Source organism: Fukomys damarensis, unplaced genomic scaffold, assembly GCF_012274545.1.
Source record: "Fukomys damarensis isolate Sample0158 unplaced genomic scaffold, DMR_v1.0_HiC HiC_scaffold_20, whole genome shotgun sequence".
NCBI lineage: Eukaryota > Metazoa > Chordata > Mammalia > Rodentia > Bathyergidae > Fukomys > Fukomys damarensis.
The window spans coordinates 36,880,431-36,889,619 of record NW_022900932.1 but is presented as its reverse complement, the minus strand read 5'-3'; the positions used below and the strand labels follow the sequence as shown (position 1 = coordinate 36,889,619).

The following is a 9,189-nucleotide window of genomic DNA, read 5'->3' as shown; positions in this document are numbered from 1 at the left end:
CCTCGGGTCTGTGGCCCGCCTGGCGTCTGGAGACGCGCAGGGGCCCGACCCTCAGACCAGCCCTACCCCCACGGCGGGGCAGCAGCGTGACAGTTGGTACCTGCAGGCCACGTCGCAGCCAGCCGGGCTACCAGGGTTTCGGGGATCCCCCACCGCGGACCCTCGATGTCCCCGACGGAGCAGGTGGGACCCCCTTCCTGGAAAAAGAGCTTCTTCTCCCCTGGCCCGGCACCAGCCCCGGGACTGGCGGCTGCTGAGACCCTGAGAGGCTGCCCCGCTGGGTGGGGCGTCCACAGGGGAAGCCTGGAGGGGCCAGCGAGGCAGCCCAGGACTGGAGGTACCCTCTGGACGCTGTTCCCCAGTGGTGCGGGACCTCGAAAGGGGTCTGCGCGATGCCAGGGCAACTTGTCAAGGGCAAAGCAGCTACGCCGGCACCCTCTCCCACCGTGTTAACCTGACTCTGGCCTGAAGCTTCATCTGGTGGGTTGGATAAGGTGTCAGGGTTTAGCTAACCTATTCGGCCTGGTGCTCTCTGGTTAATTGAGATGAAGGTTGCTTGCCATGGACGGAGGGAGCAAATCGAATCCGGGCAGGTGCTTTTCAGATGTTTCTTTTCACCTTCAGACAGTGCAGAACTTAAGCGGCATATGCTTATGAAACCAAGACAGAAGACTGCTTTCTGAAAAGGAAGTTTATTTTCTGTATTACTGGGCCTGCCAACTATTTTAGCTCTCCTGACATTTACCTGCCTGGGCCTTTAAGCTATTTTGCTTTCTGATTGAGGGTGTTTCTCCTTGGTTGCCTAGTTGTGGTAGTGGTGAATGTGGGTCCTGATGCTCTGTGAACTCCCCATTCCTCACGCCTTCTGCCACTGGGGGTTGAACATTCAGGAGGGACTGAGTGGGCAGAAAGAGAGGAGTGGGACTGGTGATGTAGAAACAAAGACGGAGTTGCCTGAGGCTGCCTAGAGGTAATAGGATTGGCAGTTGTGGCTGTGGCTTGTGCCGAAGAGAGGGTTGGGCGTTTCATATTCAGGAGAGAAGTCTGCAGGGGGATGGGTGCCACTCTGGTCAGTGCTTCAAGGGAAGCCCAGGGATGTTTGGTGATTCAGCAGGTGGCATCTTTCCAGCTCTGAAGCCATGCCTTGGCCAAACAGGCAGGCAGCGAAGCTTGTGCCTGCTGTCGTAGGTGCTAGCTTTGGGGGAACCTCCAGGAGATGCCTTCTGCCTGTAGCAGCTCACTTTCTGTATCTTGCTTCATAGTCAGGTATAGCCCTGGTCCTTCCGGTTTACTTGTCTCCACTCTCAGACATGCTTGGTAGCAGGAGGTCGCAGCTGCTATGCCGTAGTTTAAGTAGTTATTTTGCAAATAGCCTTTCCATTCTATTTCTGCTTCAGAGACTAGAAATTTATGTTTTTATTAAAATATGTTTCTGCAACTCTGAATTGCTGATAGCTATTTAAAATATCTGGGAACATTAAAAAATTAGTTCAGGGTATGGATTAAATTGGCATTAAAGGACACATTTATTAAAACATTGTCTTATTCACTGGTGTATCCTTGGTGTCTTCTACAGTACCTGACTTGTGGTGCTCATATGTATGCTTATTTAGTTGAAATTCTCCAAGTTCTTCACATTGGAAGAGCATATCAGTATTTATCCTAATGCTCATCTGTTTTCATCTGTAAATGGAGTTCTACCTTCAACATTTTTAGAGTAAAATATTCAACAGTGTTTATGTACTTTGGCACTTGAAGGAACTTTGTATGTTTTCATAATCATGGTTGCCTGTGTTGACTATAGATGTTCAATTTTACCTTGAAAATAAAACACTTTTATGTTTCTTAATTTGTAAGTTTTGATAAAGTCCTTATTTTTACATTGTAGCAATTCTAACATTTAAATCAGAAAAGGGTAGGCTTTGCTCTCAAAAATCAAAAGGATTCTTATAATTTGGTCAGTTTTTGTAAGCTAAAAAGTGCTGCTGGTGCAGATCAAATATACTTTAATTATTATTATTATTATTATTTTTTTAGATGGTCTTGCCTTGCAGTTTAGGCTGGCTTTGAATTCACTAGGTAGTTCAATCTGGCCTTGAACTTGAGGTTATCTTCCTGCCTCAGCCTCCTGAGTGCTGGGATTATAGTTGTGTGTCACTGTGCCTGGCCAAATATGTTTTCATTTTTAAAACTTCATTTGCTACAAAGCATTTCAGAAAAACTGTCAAATTACTAACATATACTATCCAATGAAAAGTGCTGCTGTGGGAAAGAATGAAACTTTTGTGAATAAAAATTCTGAGTTGTTTGCACACAGGGATAATTGGTTCCCAGTTTCTGGGGGGAAATCTAGGTTCACTCTTCTGTCCTTTATTTTGGTATTGTTACTTCCTCCAGTTGTTTAGCTATTTCTTTTTCTCCCAAAGACATACTCTCCTGGCATGGGCTTGTTTTTTAAAGCTGCAGCCAGAAGGATCTGTGCATTTTCTTACATGAATTCAGTCAGTGGTGGTTTTAATTTCTTGATGTCCCATATACTTACCTATCACATTATATGACTACCTGGTCAGTGCCCGTTGGAAAACACAGAGGCCAGTGTGCCTCAGTGTGGGCATGGCAGATTATGAATGACCTTGTCTTTGCTTCTTTTAGGTGATAGTTGCAGTCCAAACAGTAGCTTCTGAGGAACGTTCATGGTATGCCTGATCTTAAAGGATTTGCTTTCTGTTAAAGTCCTTTGAGTAGGAACAGAAATGCTTATTTCTTGTCTCTTACTGTATTCCAAGAGTTCAGCTATAAAGTTTGTTACCTTAATTAAGCTACCTAGTCACAAGAAGGCTATATTCTGGGTCAGTCTAGTTGGATGTGGGAGGCAGTATTGAATGTGGCGTAGCAGAGAGAAAAAAAAAGTGAAGGCAGTAGAGAGTGGGGAGCTAGGAGATGTGTCTTGGTTTTGTAACTCACTGTGTGCGAGTGACTTCTGGTTTCAGTAAAGCCAGATTCACTGGCTAGTAATCAAGTATGAATTAGTCTTGGATAGAATGCTTTGCCTCACCCCAAATCTGTATCTCCATATACAGGCTCACCACATGTCAAATGTATATAAACAAATAGTGAGAGATACACACAGATCAACAGACACAGACTCATTCACAGGGTGGGGGTGAGTGTGGGAGACAGGACTCAAAAGACACACACCCTTTGCCATGAGCCAAGCATCTCAACTTCTTTAGAAATTAGTATGTCAAAGAGGGAAATTAGGTCTCAGTTACAGGTAGGATTATAGGGGAGTGAAGGCACCCAAGGTTTGTATTTCAGAGAGATTCCCCTCCATTTTCAGTGGCCAGTTGATCTGGCCTTTAATGATACGAAGTTCTTGCTGGCTTGAGCTATTGCTTGTGAAGGCAGGGAGTGAAGATTTAGAGAACTTCGTGGTTTTTTACCTTTTAGACTTCTGGTGCTGAGAATCGACTTAACTGAGAATTGATTTAACATGCTTTATTCTTGGCACCAGATCTGTTCCCTCCTCTGTCAAAGGAGATTTCTCTCATGTGTTACATATGTCCTTAGGTATGTATGCATTCTTATTAAAGATATTGAGTAATTTTGTGTCTTTGATTTGCCTAAGTGGAACTGTATTATAAATTTCACTTTTTATTCAGCACTTTCAAATATTCATGAAAATGGACAGACTTTTTCTCAACTTTTTATTTGTGACGTTCATGCTGTTACAGGTTTATCCACTTGCATGGCCATGGCTGCTGCTTTGTGGGGCTGGTCAGATATGTGTCTACTGCATTTTCTTACCCATTTTCCACATGTTGGGTGCTTATCTCCATAGATGCTATAATGAGCATCTTGCTTCTGTTTTCTTAATGATGTATGTGAGAGTATTTCTAGAGTGATGGTTCTCCAAGTGTGGTCCACACACAGCTGCATCACTGTCTCCTGGGGAACTTGTTAGAAATGCAGATTGTAGACCTCCTGAGTCAGGAACCCTGGGGGTAGTTCACATTAATCTGTGTCTTGACCTGCCCATCTTGGAAATTCTGAGGCAGAGGAACCACTTACACTGCTCTAAGGGTATATACTGTACCTAGGAGTAGTATGGCTGGGTAATAGAGTGCCTGCCACAGTATACCAATTTTTACAAAATGCTGGAGAAGTACTGTCCATAGGTGCTGAGCAGTGCCTGAGGGTCCCTGATTCCCCACATCTTTGCTATGTCTGGCAATAGCCATCATTCTAATTTTACTAATATTTTGTAGCTATATAGTGGGATCTTGTTGTTTTCTTGTGAATTTATGGATTTCTTAGTGAATTGGATGTTTATTTAATATATTTAAATATATTTGTTAGCCATTTCAATTTCCTTGACCAGCCATAATCTTTTTTAATGTGTTGAATTGCTGATGTTTCTTGCTTATTCTAGATATAAACCTCATCCTGTCACCTGCCTATTAACTTTGTCAGTGGTAACTTAAACATTTTTAAAATTTTCTAAAGTCCAGATCCATTAAATTTTTGCCTTATGTTGCAGTTTAGCAATCTTAATATCATTTTTCTCACCCTAGCAGTACAAAGATATTCAATATTCTTCATCTTTCTAATTTTACTGTTCACATTTAGGCTTTAATATCTTTGATATCTTCAATTTGGCATAAGAAAGGTAAACAGCTTAATTTTTTCCTGTTTTGTGAGACAATTTTTTCCATATCATCTATTAAATAGTGTATTTTTCCTCGTATTTTTTGGAGCAATTTTTCATATATACATATATATATACATATATATATATGTATATATATATGCACACACATTTAAATACATTTAAAGCATTTAATTTGATTATTTTTGACAGGTGCACAGTCCTGGGAAGCCACCATAGTCAAAATACAGAGCATTTCTATCACCTTCGAACTACTCTTGGGCCCCTTTGTAGTCCATCTCCTCTTTTTATCCTCAGATTTAATCAACCCCTGTAGTTTCTAGAAATTTATATACATAGACCATACAGTATGTGGGTCTGGTTCCTTTCACTCAGCATGATTTAAAACATAATTCTCTTTCTAATTATGCTAAAATATATAGAATAAAATTTATAATTTAACCATTTTTAAGTGTATAACTCAGTGATATGTACATTCATACTGTTGTGCAGTCATCACCATTATGTATCCCAAGACATTGTTACTATCCACAACTGAAATTGATCCCATTAAGGTCAACCTGCTGAATTTGAGATTCCTCATGAAGGTGTGTGTGTGTGTGTGTGTGTGTGTGTGTGTGTGTGTGTGTGTGTTTGCTTTTGTCCTCTGTTTTGTTTTAGTCCTCTGATTCAATGCCAAATTCTTATTTCTTTATTATAGCTTTGCAGCCTGTTTATATGGCTGGATAAGCCCCACTTTAGCTCTTTCTCAGACCTTGGCTTGAGTATGCATGGCTTTTTGCTCCTCTGGGTATATTTTGGAATGCCTGTTAAATTTTCAATGCAGTCTAGGAAATGTGATTGGCATTGCATTTGGATATGAGTCTCATATGGGCATAATTGACATCTTTGTAATCTTGCTATTGTAGTTTTATCCTTGGATAGAGTCATCATTCTATCTTTTAAAATATTATATAGTTTACAGTTTTCTGTGTTATGATAACGTTAGTTCGGGTGTTGGGGGTTGAACACAAGGTCACAAGGTTTTGTGTATGCCAAGTACATGCGGTACCACAGAGTTACACATCCCAGCTTACGATATATTTTTAAATAAAAGTAACATGTTATTTTAGGGAGAATTGAAGGTAGGTAGGGCAGGGGCTCTTGGGATAGGTTTTTAAAAATCTCCTTTCTTCAGTCATCAACCTTGAGTGACATTGGTCAGGTTACTCCCCCTTGCGGTCCCATTTCCTCCTTCCTCACAGTGGGATGACAGCCCCTCCCCTGTGAGGCTGCTGAGGGGTTTAGAAGAGATAAAGTTGGAGACACTTGGAGTACAGACCTTGAAACAGTGCTGCTCAGTGAATGTTGATGTTATGTCTCCCCAACACTGGCTTTAAATAGCATAAACTTCATATTTTTATCTGCTTCTAAGGACTGATAACAGCTCTCCGAAAAGCAAGGTGAATAAGCCAACCACTTAATAGAGTGGCACTCTCTAAGTATGCATATGAATATCCATGCTTCTGCCTAGTTTCCTTGGATTTTTCAGAAAATATGGATACTTTGAAAGAATTTTACAGTCTAGTGGGAGGAATATACAACAAATATACAAGGAACAATTAGAGAACTCTTATCTGACAGATGGTATATAATTAGGGTTAAGTGGTATGGTGTTAGGGGACTTAACAGGAAGAGACGAATCCTGCTCTGTGAGTTTTCATTTGACTTGGGTGAAATTACATTAGAGAGGAGACAAAAGGGAGGAGAAGCCAAGTATAATGAACATTTTGTCAGAAACTTGAGGGCCCAGTGTTGAACCCCATGGCAGCAAATCTTGCGCCGGGACCTAAGTGTCTTAAAGGCACTATCTTTGGAGCTACAGTGCTTGGGTTTCAGTCTTGTCCTCACCATGTTGGAGTTGTGCAACCGTAGATAGATTATGTAGACCTCCTGTGCCTCAGTTTCCTCACCTCTTCAGTAGTATAACAGCAGCTACCTTACAGAATTGTGAGAATTATGTAAGTTAACATTTGTAAGGCACTGAGTGCCTGGCACAAATTGTAAAATCAGGTTTATATCACCGTGACAGTATACATAAGATCCTTTTTTTTAGTTTTTTAAGACAAGTCTCACTCTGTAGTTCAGAAATTCAGGATGGTCTTGAACTCACTGTGTAACCATAATGGTTCTGACTTGTGGCAGTCCTCCTACCTTAGCCTTCCCAGAGCTGGGATTACAGGGTGTACCACCATGCCTGGCTAGATACAACCTTTACGGAAGAAATTTATTTTGGCTCATGGTTCAGAGGTTTCCATTCTCTCATGGTTCCTGGCCCGTGGTGAAGCAGTACATCATGGCAGGAGTGTATAATGGAAGAAGTTGCTTGCCTAATGGTAGTTGGGATACAAAAGAGACAGGAAGGGATCAGGCTCCCACTATCTCCTTCAAGGGCATACTCCCAATAACCACCTTCCTTCCAGTAGGCCCTGCTTTCTAAAGATTCTACTACTTCATGATAGCAACACAGGCTGACATATGGGCTTTGGGGGGATCATTCATGATTTCAAGTATAGTGCAAGGTAAGCATACAATAGATGTAAGCTATTATGACTACTTTTGTAAATATTTACCACGTTCTTCCTGTATCTCTCTTGAAGTGTATGAGGCTCTGTGCCCCAGAGTTCATTGGCTTTTGTTCAGAAACTTGGCTGGGGACTGTACAGTCCAGTAGCACCCACTTTCTGCACATCATGGGCGTGCAATGGACACTCAGGCTGAAGACTGAAGAAGTAAATACTTGAAGAAAAGTCAGGTTCCATCTCTGCCATTCTGATGCCCTCACTCAGAGCTCTGGAATGGAGTGGGTAGCAGAAGTCAGGTGGTGAGTGTACAAGAAGTAAGTTTTATTTTGCTATATTCCTAGTTCTTATTAGACCTTTCTGTAGAAGTATGGTAATTAGAGGGATTCACATACATGCCAGACACGTTTTAAGTTCGTAGTCTTTATGAGATCGGTGATATGATCCCTTTTAGAGACAAAAGAATGAGGTGCAAGTAATTTGTCTAGGAAAGTAGAAGAAATGCCCTCAAAGAGGTTAGTGTTTGGGGTCCTTGCCAGTTGGCAAAAATGAGTAGGTACTGTTGGTGAGGAGCCACTATAGTCACATAAAGAGATATGATACATAGGTTAGCCCAGCTGTGTTTTCCCATGACCTTGAATGTTTATCAGCGCAAGCCAGTGGCTCTCAAATTTCATTGTTTGTCAGAATCACTTGCAAGCTTGTTGTAGCACCCAGTACCAGGCCCCAACCCCCAGAGCTGGAGAGGCGTGTAGCTTGGGGCAGGTGGCACTGGTAGTTTACATGTTAACACTTACCCAGGTGCTGTTGCTGCCAGTCTGGAGACACACTTTGAGAACCACTATTGCCAGGAATAGTTACAGTCAGGTGAGGTGAGTTCAGAAGTGTTTTCTATCCCATGAAATGGGGTCGTGTTCATCTAGAATGCAGAGCAGCTTCTGAGCCAGTACAGAGCAAAAACTTGTTCCTGGTTTGCCACTGTTAGTGATATGGCTCAGGAATTATTACCCAGGGTGGAGAAAAATAAGGGTGGAAAATGTAAGTCTAAATTCATCAGCAGCATGCCATGCCACGAATGCATCCCATTTTAGGAATGTGCCATAACTTATTTTCATTTTATTGTTTTTCATCTCCCCATCCCATAGGCCAAAGAGGGTAGGATAGACTTTCTGTCCACCATTTTATTCCCGTGGCAAAATTGTGGGACCAAGAAATTAACAGTGTTCAGATACATAGTTGACAGTGGAGAGGCAGAAGATAATCTTTTATGACTGGTTTAATTGTAGTGGAAACCTGGATTTACAGGACAGAGAAAGCTTGGTACCTCTCTGTAGCAGCTGTAGGTACGATAGCTATCATGTACTAAGCTTAATGCAGTTCTATACCTATACCCGGCAAGTCCTCAAGAAGTGTGATTGGCCTTGATTATTATAGCATGCTTGGTGTTTGCCATTCAGACTTCATTTTAGCTGAACAATGTTATATATGAAACCATGGAATTAAGGAACTTTTGGAATTGAGAGATTTATAGGATCCTGCATTTTAGATCAACTCAAAGAATAACAGTACAAGTAAATGGTATTTGGGGAGATATGCAGTCCAAATTTTTCCCTTCTGGCAGCCTATAAAAGTGTGTTTGGGGAAAAGACGTAGCAGGGCAGAGAAGGGAGATTGTCGGGGAAGACTGAGGAGGCCGCAAAAGCCTGGATAAGGGTAAGAGACTCCTAGGCCCAGTCTTTTTTATTTATTTATTTTTTCTTTTTATTGAGTTTATTGGTACAATCTAGGTATATAATACAGTTACATTCATCATTGGGATTCTGTACCTTTACATAATATGTCTTGATTCTCATTTTTTCCCCTTGTCCCTGCCCTCCCTTCACCCCCCCCTCCCCTCCCCCCTTCAAACACTTTAATTCCATTTTTACATTTTCTCATATTTTTCCCTTTTCCCTTATT

The 9,189-nt window shown here is 41.5% G+C and overlaps 1 protein-coding gene across 5 annotated transcripts in view; it reads left to right on the top strand.

Moving 5' to 3' along the window:
* Sgms1 (sphingomyelin synthase 1) overlaps positions 1-9,189 on the top strand; it is a 287,590-nt gene that overhangs the window by 2,387 nt on the left and 276,014 nt on the right. For 3 of the 5 annotated variants that reach the window (XM_033766634.1, XM_010606277.3, XM_010606274.3), the window contains exon 1: positions 44-183. The exons of the other annotated variants lie outside the window; for them this stretch is intronic. The gene's annotated coding sequence lies outside the window, so the exon portion shown is untranslated. Of the gene's footprint in view, positions 1-43; positions 184-9,189 lie in introns of those variants that run through there. 5 annotated transcript variants of the gene reach the window in all.